The sequence below is a fragment of the Pimephales promelas genome, chromosome 6 (genome assembly GCF_988280905.1).
Source record: "Pimephales promelas chromosome 6, fPimPro1.hap1.1, whole genome shotgun sequence".
NCBI lineage: Eukaryota > Metazoa > Chordata > Actinopteri > Cypriniformes > Leuciscidae > Pimephales > Pimephales promelas.
Genome location: NC_142774.1, coordinates 21,054,942 through 21,069,076, shown reverse-complemented (window position 1 = coordinate 21,069,076; position 14,135 = coordinate 21,054,942). Strand labels below are relative to the sequence as shown.

The 14,135-nt window shown below is 37.0% G+C and overlaps 1 long non-coding RNA gene across 1 annotated transcript; it reads right to left on the bottom strand.

The window, feature by feature from the left end:
• Positions 1 to 339: 339 nt before the first annotated feature.
• LOC120486944 (uncharacterized) lies at positions 340 to 1,747 on the bottom strand. Its single transcript, XR_005624333.2, has 4 exons — positions 1,589 to 1,747; positions 1,304 to 1,459; positions 857 to 956; positions 340 to 673 (listed from the first exon to the last, which is right to left on the bottom strand). It is a non-coding gene; the product is annotated as an uncharacterized LOC120486944 (long non-coding RNA).
• Between the last annotated feature and the right edge of the window lie 12,388 nt (positions 1,748 to 14,135).

The following is a 14,135-nucleotide window of genomic DNA, read 5'->3' as shown; positions in this document are numbered from 1 at the left end:
ATGAATGTCATCAAGATCTGATTTCTGCCACACTGTAAAAACTAATCTATAGAATTTACCCAAAAAATGTGAGGTAACAATTTGCATTGACTTTGGTGGGGTAAAATTAATCCATATTAGTGAGTATAAACTATCTGAAGTAAAAAGCTATTAAATACTTGCATAAATTGGGTAACAATTACCTCCATTTATCAACAGCTATACTTACTCATTAAAATTAGGTAAAAATTATCTATTCAAATCAAAGCTAATTACTTATTCAGAGAAGGTAAAATGTACCCCCCACAATAAAGACATTCACATGGTTCATCAGATCAATGTTTTTAATCCAAAAATTCATATGAAACACTTAAAATACAGTGCAGCACAATAACTTTACACAACATTTCAAGTAATGAACATGTTAACTCACTGGACTATCAAATGTTGTTTCAATAATGTTGGATAATAAAACATTGCTGTTTTAGGAGGAGGAGAGAGTAGAAAATGAAACTAGAAGCGAGGAGATCAGAGCAGTACTGGAAGAAGTCCAATCACATTTTGTTGTATCTAAACTCTGTGATTCCATTACTTGGTTTCCCTCGATCACAATAGACAAATCTGGATCCTCCTCAGCCATGACATTGTGCTTCACAATCACCTTCATGTTTTTGTCTGTGTAGTCCTCACATTCCTACATGTAAAAAACAAACAAAAAGCATGCACATTTTTATTTAATGTAAGATGCTGTTTCAATATATTTCAGTTTATCTAAAAGGAGAGCAGAGGGGGAGTGGAAGGCAAAAAGAGAAGGTGGATACAAGAAGAGAGGAGGATCCTTTGAGTTAATCAAAAATCTGTTATGAATATGACATACCTGGTAGTAATGGAAAAGATCTTCTTGATTTTCACCAAGGTAGTCTTGTCTTTAATGAGGCAGCAGACAACAGCATCTCATGTTTCTCAATGTTCTGTGTCTGTAGGGAGATACAATTTAGTGATGTTAGAATGTTAGCGAAGTGGGGAGTGATTTACATATACTAAAACCGAATTACGGCCCTGCAACAGACTGGCGACCTATCCAGAATGAACACTGCCCCTTCACCTGATAAATGCTGGGTTGGCTCAAAAATCTTGTGACCCGAACGGACAAAGCAGTAAAGAAAATAGATGGATAAGACCGAATTCAAACATTGATGTTAAAAGGTTTAAGTTGGTAAGGAGCTCAACTTTGCGCACAACAAATCAATTGTTTACAAATTACTTTAGTTTTAATTCACTCATATCAATAATTACATATTTGTGAAAAAATAAAATTACACACGTCATTTAAAGTGTCCAGCAGAGGACACATCTTGCAACCAGCTACTTCTCCTTTGGCGCGCATTAGCCGCAAAAGACCTCGTGAGTACTCATCAAGCTTCCGTGTGAATGTCTCCTCCAAGGAATATGTTGTGATGCGTCTAAACTCCTCCTTGATCTAGGAAGTTAAATGACCAAAATTTACATTTTAAATTAAAGACCAGCTCTCATAGTATTCACATGAATGTATACTAGTATTCACATGAATGTATACTAGTGGTAAGTAAAAATTACAAGAAATTCTCACCTGAGCTTCAGTGAATAATGCTGGCCACTTTAGAATAAACACACCCACAGAGGGGCTGAGGCTGACCACTTCAATTTCTTTGATCCGTTTTCACTTCTGTTGACACTGTAGGCTATCAACTGTAAATTAAAAAAAGAAACATTTCAGTAAACATCCTATTTAAAAAAAAAAACATAAATATAACAGCTATAGATGGCAGGTGCATACTGAGGGTTAGGTAGCATGTTAGCTTAGCACACATCAATACACTGCAATTTATGAGATTATAAAACCATGTTTTTGCTCCAAAATTACTTTATAATGCATGTCGATTGCTTTAAATAACCTTCTGTGATCTGACTTGGCTTCGGATAAAAAAACGGACATAAAATATTGTATTTTATAGTATTCTGGACTATCAAGATTATATCGATTAACATTAACTTACAAATGTAATATATTATGAAGTTATCTGCATGGCTTGAAGAACACAAATAATGCGTCATATATCGTTGCAATCATGTTATCTGCAAGTATTCAGCGATCTTTGGAAACTTCGTTGTGGTTTCAGGTGTCACAGGTCATGTGGCTCTTCTTCGTGATATATTATGTACTAGCGTTATAAATTATGTGCACACGACGCCCGCCGGCTGCCAGTGTGTATTGAAAACACACTACATCCGAGGAGTATCCAGCGCTATGATTACATCGGCCCATTTTGGTGTATTCAATAAATATAATTTCTCTAACGTTATACAGAAATCTGACAGAAACCTATGATAATCAATAAATATTTCTCAGAATCTGCATATTTTTGAGCTGAAAGCAATTGTTTGGTCGAGCTCTGTCATGACGACGACAGAGGTATTTATGAATGGGAGCGGATGAATGACGCACATAATTAGGGCCCAAGCCCTGAAAGGGCGAAGGCCCTATTGTTTTCCTTAGGATTATTAGGGCCCAAGCCCTGAAGGGGCGAAGGCCCTATTGTTTTCCTTGGGATTATTAGGGCCCAAGCCCTGAAAGGGCGAAGGCCCTATTGTTTTCCTTAGGATTATTAGGGCCCAAGCCCTGAAAGGGCGAAGGCCCTATTGTTTTCCTAAGGATTATTATTAGGGCCCAAGCCCTGAAAGGGCGAAGGCCCTATTGTTTTCCTTAGGATTATTATTAGGGCCCAAGCCCTGAAAGGGCGAAGGCCCTATTGTTTTCCTTAGGATTATTAGGGCCCAAGCCCTGAAAGGGCGAAGGCCCTATTGTTTTCCTTAGGATTATTATTATTAGGGCCCAAGCCCTGAAAGGGCGAAGGCCCTATTGTTTTCCTTAGGATTATTATTATTATTAGGGCCCAAGCCCTGAAAGGGCGAAGGCCCTATTGTTTTCCTAACGATTATTAGGGCCCAAGCCCTGAAAGGGCGAAGGCCCTATTGTTTTCCTTCCGATTATTAGGGCCCAAGCCCTGAAAGGGCGAAGGCCCTATTGTTTTCCTAAGGATTATTAGGGCCCAAGCCCTGAAAGGGCGAAGGCCCTATTGTTTTCCTTAGGATTATTATTATTAGGGCCCAAGCCCTGAAAGGGCGAAGGCCCTATTGTTTTCCTTAGGATTATTATTATTATTATTATTATTATTATTATTTATACGACTATTCGGGCACTTTTGGGGCCCTTAACATGCTCAAAAACTCTTGAAACTTAGCACACGGGTCAGAACCCGCGGCCATCAGGGCCGGGCTGAAGATGGTACCCGGGCGTGGCAGGGGGGCTAGACAGCGCCCCCTGGAACGGGGTCCGAAAACTTGGTCCATAAATCAAACACGCTTGCATGTAATAATATGAAACTCGGTGCACATATAGATCTCATCGTTCATATATACCTCATACTATTACTTTTTACCCCAGCCCAACAGGAAGTCGGTTACTTAGGGTTGTTCATAAAACACTCGCAATGGAATTTGAAGTACTACTCCTAGAGAATTCAAACACACGGCACGAAACTCGGTCAGCATGAAGTCAAGGCATTGACGATGAAAGTTTGCGAGGGGATTTTTGATATCTCGAACGGTTTGGCCATGGCGAGGAAACGAAATTATGGCGAGAAACGTGAAACAGGAAGTGTGTTATAACTTCAGCATACATTAACTGATCTTGATGAAACTTCAGCAGTATGTTCGCTGTAAGAGGACGATCACATGGATGTGACTATTGTGAGTCAGAGTTATAGCGCCACCAACTGGTAGCAGGAAGTGTGTCACTTTCAAAATGCTTTGAACTCACCCTTTTATTTTTACCCGATGTGCTTCAAACTTAATCTGTATAATGTAAATACATAGCAGAAGAAGACCTGTGAATGGATTCTTGATATCTTTGATACTGTTGCCGTGGCAACGCATCAAACTTTAAAATTCTTTTTTTTTATGATTTTGAGACTCTTAGCGGCTTTTGGGGCCCTTAACGGGTTTGAAAACTCTTGAAACTTTGCACACAGGTCAGATCCCACAGCCATCAGAGCCGGGCTGAAGATGGTACCTGGGTGTGGCAGGGGGGCTAGACAGCGCCCCCTGGAACGGGGTTCGAACACTTGGTCCATAAATCAAACACGCTTGCATGTAATAATATGAAACTCGGTACACATGTTGATCTCATCGTTTCATCTATACCTCACGCTCTTACTTTTTACCCCAGCCAAACAGGAAGTCGGCTATTGAGGTTTGTTTGTAAAACGCTCGCAATGGAATGTGCAATACTCCTCCTAGAGAATTCAAACACACGGCACGAAACTCGGTCAGCATGAAGTCAAGGCATTGAGGATGAAAGTTTGCGAGGGGATTTTTGATATCTCGAACGGTTTGGCCGTGGCGAGGAAACAAAATTATGGCGAGAAACGTGAAACAGGAAGTGTGTTATAACTTCAGCATAGATTAACTGATCTGGATGAAACTTCAGCAGTGTGTTCGCTGTAAGAGGACGATCACATGGATGTGACTATTGTGAGTCAGAGTTATAGCGCCACCAACTGGCAGCAGGAAGTGTGTCACTTTCAAACTGCTTTGATATCATCCTCTTATTTTTAACCGATTTGCTTCAAACTTCATCTGTATAATGTAAAAATACAGCAGATGTAGACCTGTGAATGGATTCTTGATATCTTTGATACTGTTGCTGTGGCAACAAATCAAACTTTAACATTCTTTTTTGATACTTTTGGGACTCTTAGCATGCTTGAAATTGCTTGAAATAGATAGATACAGATAGCTCGACAGATACATCACATTTATTAGCCAGTAGGCATGTGCAACTTTGGCAAAAGATTAAAGTAATGTCAAAAAAGTAAACAGTAAACACTAAAAGCCTCATATCTTCTAAAAATGTAATTATACATCATTTGTTTCTAAATTAAATTATACAAATATTATAATTAAACCAGTTTTTCCCTTTTTTCATTTAAGAATTATGTTTACGTTCAAAAACAGCCAGAATGGTTTTAAAATTCAGAAGAAGAAAAAATAATCTGAGTCATACGTAGTGCTATACTGCCCTCTTGTGTTCAATATCAGTTAGGCCTATTGTGTATATTCCCACCGGTTAATCAACGTGTGACTCCGCTGGGACTCGGGAACTTTTAAATCGCTTACTTAAAACCGAAAGTCAAAATACAGATATCCGCACAAGACATTAATGTTGTGGAGTAGAGCGAGCATTTTAAATAAATTCCTATTAAGTAGGATTGAACTAAACAGAATGAACGTTCACTCTGTTCTGCTGGTTCCTCGCTGTTGGCGCGCACAGTTATGAATGCTTGTGCAGCCATGAGTTTTAGTTTGATTTTAAAATTAGCTCAATTTCGGGATTTGTATTATTTGAATTTATTTTTAAAAAACACAATGTTGAGTTTTATTGTAACACTGTTTAATCGCGCCCACGGTTATATTTTGTATATTATATATAATTATAATGTATTTCTGTATAAAATAATACTACAATAAAAAACACATTTGTGACCGAACTGATCCAGCAAAATTAGTCACAGTGACCCAAATTTAAAAATTGAGATTTTGATATTAATGGAAAGAGGACACTGTAAGCTTTCAAATGATACCTTGGTCATACCTTGAATGGTTGTAACGATATACAGATTTGAATTCTGGTCGTCCTTTTTTTCCAATTAAAAACCTAAGAAAATCGCTTTTAAAGTTTTTTTGCCCGTTTTATTTTTTTTTTTTTTGATATCTTTCAAAATCCATAGCATTTTAAGGGATAAACTCTTTATTTTATATAGCTTAATTTGACCAAATAGATTAACATATAAATGCAATTTAACGAGGCTAAAACTCAACTTATTTTTAATTTTTTTGAAATAAATAATTAAAAAGTCACTTTTACAAAAATGTTCTAAAATCAGAAAGATTAAAGAGGAGTCAGAGAGAAATTCAGTTTTCATACGGATTAGCCCACATAAGCAGAGAGCAGTCTGTTTTCTTTCATTTTGAATGGTTGTGTTTAAAAGTAGACATTTCAATATATATGTCTGTATACGCTGACTTTCGGTTCATGAGACAAGCTTCAGTTCACGTGCCGCGCGTCTCCGCGTCGTGATTAGGCCTAGCCTATTGTCTGCAATTTATTTCTTATTATTAAATCCTAGTAATTGGTTGATGAAACATTGATTTAAATTAAGATAATTATTTTAAAACAAAATTTACTTTAAAGAAAGGCTTTGTGCTTGCATGTTTAAGCTATGTGAAAGTTTTAGTGCTGCTTCCAGAGAACGGTCACGTTCGGATTGTTTTTCCTCATAAATGCGAACACGGAAAATAAAATAAAGATTTTATGTTCTGGAGAGAGTCAACCCTTCTTCATCCGGTGAGTATTACTTTTGGTTTGTGCAGTGTGGTTCACATAGGCCAATTTATTAAAATATTTAATTATCTGGGAATTGGATGCTGAAATTGCCCAATTTTAAAAAAAATTTGTAATTTAAGTTTTGTGGTGCAAGTCTACGTATTTTATAATGTTAACTTCAAATAATACTAATAGTAATTTAAAGATGTTGTAGCTAGCATTGGGTCTGGACGTGAAGGATAACTTCGGGAGTTGAAGGGACGTGTCGGTGTCGTGATTCTGTTTTCTCACACCGCGACACAGGTTCGTGGATCTGAGTGTCGCGATCGTTACAGCCTTACATCATAGGCTATATTCTTCTTGCAGATAAATATACTCACGCAGTTTAGGTTAGAAGCCTCCAGTGAGTTCAACGTTTCAGGGGATACCCGGGAAATGCTCAGAGGTGACGAGGGGAGTTGAGAAGAGCAATGTTTATTTCAGCGAATTTAAAGCTTTGACAGCTTTAATCGTTATTTAAATACCTTTACTCAATTATCTCGACTACGAAACCCTGTGAGATTATTTTTGAATGTCTGTTCTTTGAAATTAGCAACAACAACAATTTTTTTTTTTTTTTTTTGTTATTTCATGGTTTTTCCACATAATCGGCCCATATCTTAAAATGGAAGGTTGCAACTTCCGACTCATTTCGCCAGAGCGGATCACATTTGATTTTTATTTTTTTAAACAATGTAATGTGTAACCTAAAAATAAACAGATTATTTGATAAATGGTATATTTAAATCTCCATATTGTAGCCTAATATCTGCAGGGCAGCCTAGTCTTAATAAATGTATGCTTCATTTTTCATTAGTAAATTTGATCAATAAATTCAATAATTTAGAATAATAAGACACTATAGGGCTGTTACCCTAGGTAAGGCTGATCAAATTAAATCGGTTACACAATAATGTTACGAGATTGGTTTAACAGGAGTCAATTAAAAATCGCTGTAAAGAACGATACTTTTAAACATAACCCTAAATCACCATAAGGTGTCGCCAGATGACCGTCTTAATGAACGAGTCATGGATTCAAAATGCTGAATCATTCAGTAATGAGAAAACACATTGCTTTGAGATGCGCGATGGGTCGCTGTGATCTTTGTTTAACTATTTTCTCTGCTGAAACAGAAAAAAGTCAATATTGCATCTAAAAAGTCAATATTGCATCTAAAATGTAAGTGACTTGACTTGTGTGTGTGACTATGTTTGTTGTAGTGATAAGAGTTGCATCCTTGTTAAAGTTTAAGGCCTTGTGTTTTTGGATATATATCTTTCTTTCTTTTTTTTTCTTTTTTTTTACAAAATATGCATATAACCCATATATTTTAGATTTATTATTTGCTTTAAATTAAATTAAGATTGTGTTTTTGGTAATTGAACCTGAATGAATTTAAAAATGAATGTGCTATATTTCAGATCATATATTTGTTTTTCTTAAAATTTGAACTAACTTTATTCTCAGCTGAATTATAAATATTTTATTTCTGTATGAATTAAAAACATTTGATTTTTCTTTTTTAATCAATGTAGAATGTGTAACTGAAATATAAACAGATTAGGGCTCTGTTCGAGGACAAGTAACTAAAACCAATGCGACATGATGAATGTTTGTTTCCCAAACCATCTCAGAGTAACAGCTTACTTTTCTTTCTTACTATATTCTTTCTTACTATTAACTGTGCTGTAGAGCTTGCATCAGTCAAAGCAGGGTTACATTTTGCATGTCGTGCACAATAAACCTAAAGGCACCAGGGTGGCGGTGCCACCGGCTTCATATATATATATGTATATATACAGTATATATATATATATATATATACAGTATATATATATATATATATATATATATATATATATATAGCTGTGATCCGCGATGAAGGGCCAAAGCCAATGGCATGGCCACCCTGGTGCTTTTAGGTAACTAAGGAACCGGGGTTGCGGTGCCACCGGCTTGGGCCCTTCATCGCTGCTCGCAGCTATATTTATTATTATTATTTATACGACTATTCGGGCACTTTTGGGGCCCTTAACATGCTCAAAAACTCTTGAAACTTAGCACACGGGTCAGAATCCGCGGCCATCAGGGCCGGGCTGAAGATGGTACCCGGGCGTGGCAGGGGGGCTAGACAGCGCCCCCTGGAACGGGGTCCGAAAACTTGGTCCATAAATCAAACACGCTTGCATGTAATAATATGAAACTCGGTGCACATATAGATCTCATCGTTCATATATACCTCATACTATTACTTTTTACCCCAGCCCAACAGGAAGTCGGTTATTTAGGGTTGTTCATAAAACACTCGCAATGGAATTTGAAGTACTACTCCTAGAGAATTCAAACACACGGCACGAAACTCGGTCAGCATAAAGTCAAGGCATTGACGATGAAAGTTTGCGAGGGGATTTTTGATATCTCGAACGGTTTGGCCATGGCGAGGAAACGAAATTATGGCGAGAAACGTGAAACAGGAAGTGTGTTATAACTTCAGCATACATTAACTGATCTTGATGAAACTTCAGCAGTATGTTCGCTGTAAGAGGACGATCACATGGATGTGACTATTGTGAGTCAAAGTTATAGCGCCACCAACTGGTAGCAGGAAGTGTGTCACTTTCAAAATGCTTTGAACTCACCCTTTTCTTTTTACCCGATGTGCTTCAAACTTAATCTGTATAATGTAAATACATAGCAGATGAAGACCTGTGAATGGATTCTTGATATCTTTGATACTGTTGCCGTGGCAACGCATCAAACTTTAAAATTCTTTTTTTTATGATTTTGAGACTCTTAGCGGCTTTTGGGGCCCTTAACGGGTTTGAAAACTCTTGAAACTTTGCACACAGGTCAGATCCCACAGCCATCAGAGCCGGGCTGAAGATGGTACCTGGGTGTGGCAGGGGGGCTAGACAGCGCCCCCTGGAACGGGGTCCGAAAACTTGGTCCATAAATCAAACACGCTTGCATGTAATAATATGAAACTCGGTACACATGTTGATCTCATCGTTTCATCTATACCTCACGCTCTTACTTTTTACCCCAGCCAAACAGGAAGTCGGCTATTGAGGTTTGTTTGTAAAACGCTCGCAATGGAATGTGCAATACTCCTCCTAGAGAATTCAAACACACGGCACGAAACTCGGTCAGCATGAAGTCAAGGCATTGAGGATGAAAGTTTGCGAGGGGATTTTTGATATCTTGAACGGTTTGGCCATGGCGAGGAAATAAAATTATGGCGAGAAACGTGAAACAGGAAGTGTGTTATAACTTCAGCATACATTAACTGATCTTGATAAAACTTCAGCAGTGTGTTCGCTGTAAGAGGACGATCACATGGATGTGACTATTGTGAGTCAAAGTTATAGCGCCACCAACTGGCAGCAGGAAGTGTGTCACTTTCAAAATGCTTTGAAATCACCCTTTTATTTTTACCCGATTTGCTTCAAACTTCATCTGTATAATGTAAAAATACAGCAGATGTAGACCTGTGGATGGATTCTTGATATCTTTGATACTGTTGCTGTGGCAACAAATCAAACTTTAACATTCTTTTTTGATACTTTTGGGACTATGCTTGAAATTGCTTGAAACAGATAGATACAGATAGCTCGACAGATAAATCACATTTATTAGCCAGTAGGCATGTGCAACTTTGGCAAAAGATTAAAGTAATGTCAAAAAAGTAAACAGTAAACACTAAAAGCCTCATATCTTCTAAAAATGTAATTATACATCATTTGTTTCTAAATTAAATTATACAAATATTATAATTAAACCAGTTTTTCCCCTTTTTTCATTTAAGAATTATGTTTACGTTCAAAAACAGCCAGAATGGTTTTAAAATTCAGAAGAAGAAAAAATAATCTGAGTCATACGTAGTGCTATACTGCCCTCTTGTGTTCAATATCAGTTAGGCCTATTGTGTATATTCCCACCGGTTAATCAACGTGTGACTCCGCTGGGACTCGGGAACTTTTAAATCGCTTACTTAAAACCGAAAGTCAAAATACAGATATCCGCACAAGACATTAATGTTGTGGAGTAGAGCAAGCATTTTAAATAAATTCCTATTAAGTAGGATTGAACTAAACAGAATGAACGTTCACTCTGTTCTGCTGGTTCCTCGCTGTTGGCGCGCACAGTTATGAATGCTTGTGCAGCCATGAGTTTTAGTTTAATTTTAAAATTAGCGCAATTTCGGGATTTGTATTATTTGAATTTATTTTTAAAAAACACAATGTTGAGTTTTATTGTAACACTGTTTAATCGCGCCCACGGTTATATTTTGTATATTATATATAATTATAATGTATTATCTGTATAAAATAATACTACAATAAAAAACAAATTTGTGACCGACCTGATCCAGCAAAATTAGTCACAGTGACCCAAATTTAAAAATTGAGATTTTGATATTAATGGAAAGAGGACACTGTAAGCTTTCAAATGATACCTTGGTCATACCTTGAATGGTTGTAAAGATATACAGATTTGAATTCTGGTCGTCTGCCCTTTTTTTCCAATTGAAAACCTAAGAAAATCGCTTTTAAAGTTTTTTTGCCCGTTTTTTTTTTTTTTTTTGATATCTTTCAAAATCCATAGCATTTTAAGGGATAAACTATTTATTTTATATAGCTTAATTTGACCAAATAGATTAACATATATAAATGCAATTTAACGAGGCTGAAACTCAACTTATTTTTAATTTTTTTGAAATAAATAATTAAAAAGTCACTTTTACAAAAATGTTCTTAAATCAGAAAGATTAAAGAGGAGTCAGAGAGAAATTCAGTTTTCATACGGATTAGCCCACATAAGCAGAGAGCAGTCTGTTTTCTTTCATTTTGAATGGTTGTGTTTAAAAGTAGACATTTCAATATGTCTGTGAGGATACCTTATACGCTGACTTTCGGTTCATGAGACAAGCTTCAGTTCACGTGCCGCGCGTCTCCGCGTCGTGATTAGGCCTAGCCTATTGTCTGCAATTTATTTCTTATTATTAAATCCTAGTAATTGGTTGATGAAACATTGATTTAAATTAAGATAATTATTTTAAAACGAAATTTACTTTAAAGAAAGGCTTTGTGCTTGCATGTTTAAGCTATGTGAAAGTTTTAGTGCTGCTTCCAGAGAACGGTCACGTTCGGATTGTTTTTCCTCAATGCAAACACGGAAAATAAAATAAAGATTTTATGTTCTGGAGAGAGTCAACCCTTCTTCATCCGGTGAGTATTACTTTTGGTTTGTGCAGTGTGGTTCACATAGGCCAATTTATTAAAATATTTAATTATCTGGGAATTGGATCTCCTCCATAATGCTGAAATTGCCCAATTTAAAAAAAATTAGTAATAATTTAAGTTTTGTGGTGTAATTCTACGTATTTTATAATGTTAACTTCAAATAATACTAATAGTAATTTAAAGATGTTGTAGCTAGCATTGGGTCTGGACGTGAAGGATAACTTCGGGAGTTGAAGGGACGTGTCGGTGTCGTGATTCTGTCTTCTCACACCGCGACACAGGTTCGTGGATCTGAGTGTCGCGATCGTTACAGCCTTACATAGGCTATATTCTTCTTGCAGATAAATATACTCACGCAGTTTAGGTTAGAAGCCTCCAGTGAGTTCAACGTTTCAGGGGATACCCGGGAAATGCTCAGAGGTGACGAGGGGAGTTGAGAAGAGCAATGTTTATTTCAGCGAATTTAAAGCTTTGACAACTTTAATCGTTATTTAAATACCTTTACTCAATTATCTCGACTACGAAACCCTGTGAGATTATTTTTGAATGTCTGTTCTTTGAAATTAGCAATATATATATATATATATATATATTTTTTTTTTTTTTGTTATTTCATGGTTTTTCCACATAATCGGCCCATATCTTAAAATGGAAGGTTGCAACTTCCGACTCATTTCGCCAGAGCGGGTCACATTTGATTTTTATTTTTTAAACAATGTAATGTGTAACCTAAAAATAAACAGATTATTTGATAAATGGTATATTTAAATCTGCATATTGTAGCCTAATATCTGCAGGGCAGCCTAGTCTTAATAAATGTATGCTTCATTTTTCATTAGTAAATTTGATCAATAAATTCAATAATTTAGAATAATAAGACACTATAGGGCTTTTACCCTAGGTAAGGCTGATCAAATTAAATCGGTTACACAATAATGTTACGAGATTGGTTTAACAGGAGTCAATTAAAAATCGCTGTAAAGAACGATACTTTTAAACATAACCCTAAATCACCATAAGGTGTCGCCAGATGACCGTCTTAATGAACGAGTCATGGATTCAAAATGCTGAATCATTCAGTAATGAGAAAACACATTGCTTTGAGATGCGCGATGGGTCGCTGTGATCTTTGTTTAACTATTTTCTCTGCTGAAACAGAAAAAAGTCAATATTGCATCTAAAAAGTCAATATTGCATCTAAAATGTAAGTGACTTGACTTGTGTGTGTGACTATGTTTGTTGTAGTGATAAGAGTTGCACCCTTGTTAAAGTTTAAGGCCTTGTGTTTTTGGATATATATCTTTCTTTCTTTTTTTTTTCTTTTTTTTACAAAATCGTGCACAATAAACCTAAAGGCACCAGGGTGGCGGTGCCACCGGCTTCATATATATATGTATATATACAGTATATATATATATATATATATATATATATAGCAGTGATCCGCGATGAAGGGCCAAAGCCAGTGGCATGGCCACCCTGGTGCTTTTAGGTAACTAAGGAACCGGGGTTGCGGTGCCACCGGCTTGGGCCCTTCATCGCTGCTCGCAGCTATATTTATTATTATTATTATTATTTATACGACTATTCGGGCACTTTTGGGGCCCTTAACATGCTCAAAAACTCTTGAAACTTTGCACACGGGTCAGAATCCGCGGCCATCAGGGCCGGGCTGAAGATGGTACCCGGGCGTGGCAGGGGGGCTAGACAGCGCCCCCTGGAACGGGGTCCGAAAACTTGGTCCATAAATCAAACACGCTTGCATGTAATAATATGAAACTCGGTGCACATATAGATCTCATCGTTCATATATACCTCAAACTATTACTTTTTACCCCAGCCCAACAGGAAGTCGGTTATTTAGAGTTGTTCATAAAACACTCGCAATGGAATGTGCAATACTCCTCCTAGAGAATTCAAACACACGGCACGAAACTCGGTCAGCGTGAAGTCAAGACATTGAGGATGAAAGTTTGTGTGGGGATTTTTGATATCTCGAACGGTTTGGCCGTGGCGAGGAAATGAAATAATGGCGAGAATCGTGAAACAGGAAGTGTGTCATAACTTCAGCATACATTAACTGATCTTGATGAAACTTCAGCAGTTTGTTCTCTGTAAGAGGACGATCACATGGATGTGACTATTGTGAGTCAAAGTTATAGCGCCACCAACTGGCAGCAGGAACTGTGTCACTTTCAAAATGCTTTGAAATCACCCTCTTATTTTTACCCGATTTGCTTCAAACTTAATCTGTATAATGTAAACACATAGCAGATGAAGACCTGTGAATGGATTCTTGATATCTTTGATACTGTTGCTGTGGCAACGCATCAAACTTTAAAATTCTTTTTTTTTGATGATTTTGAGACTCTTAGCGGCTTTTGGGGCCCTTAACGGGTTTGAAAACTCTTGAAACTTTGCACACAGGTCATATCCCACAGCCCTCA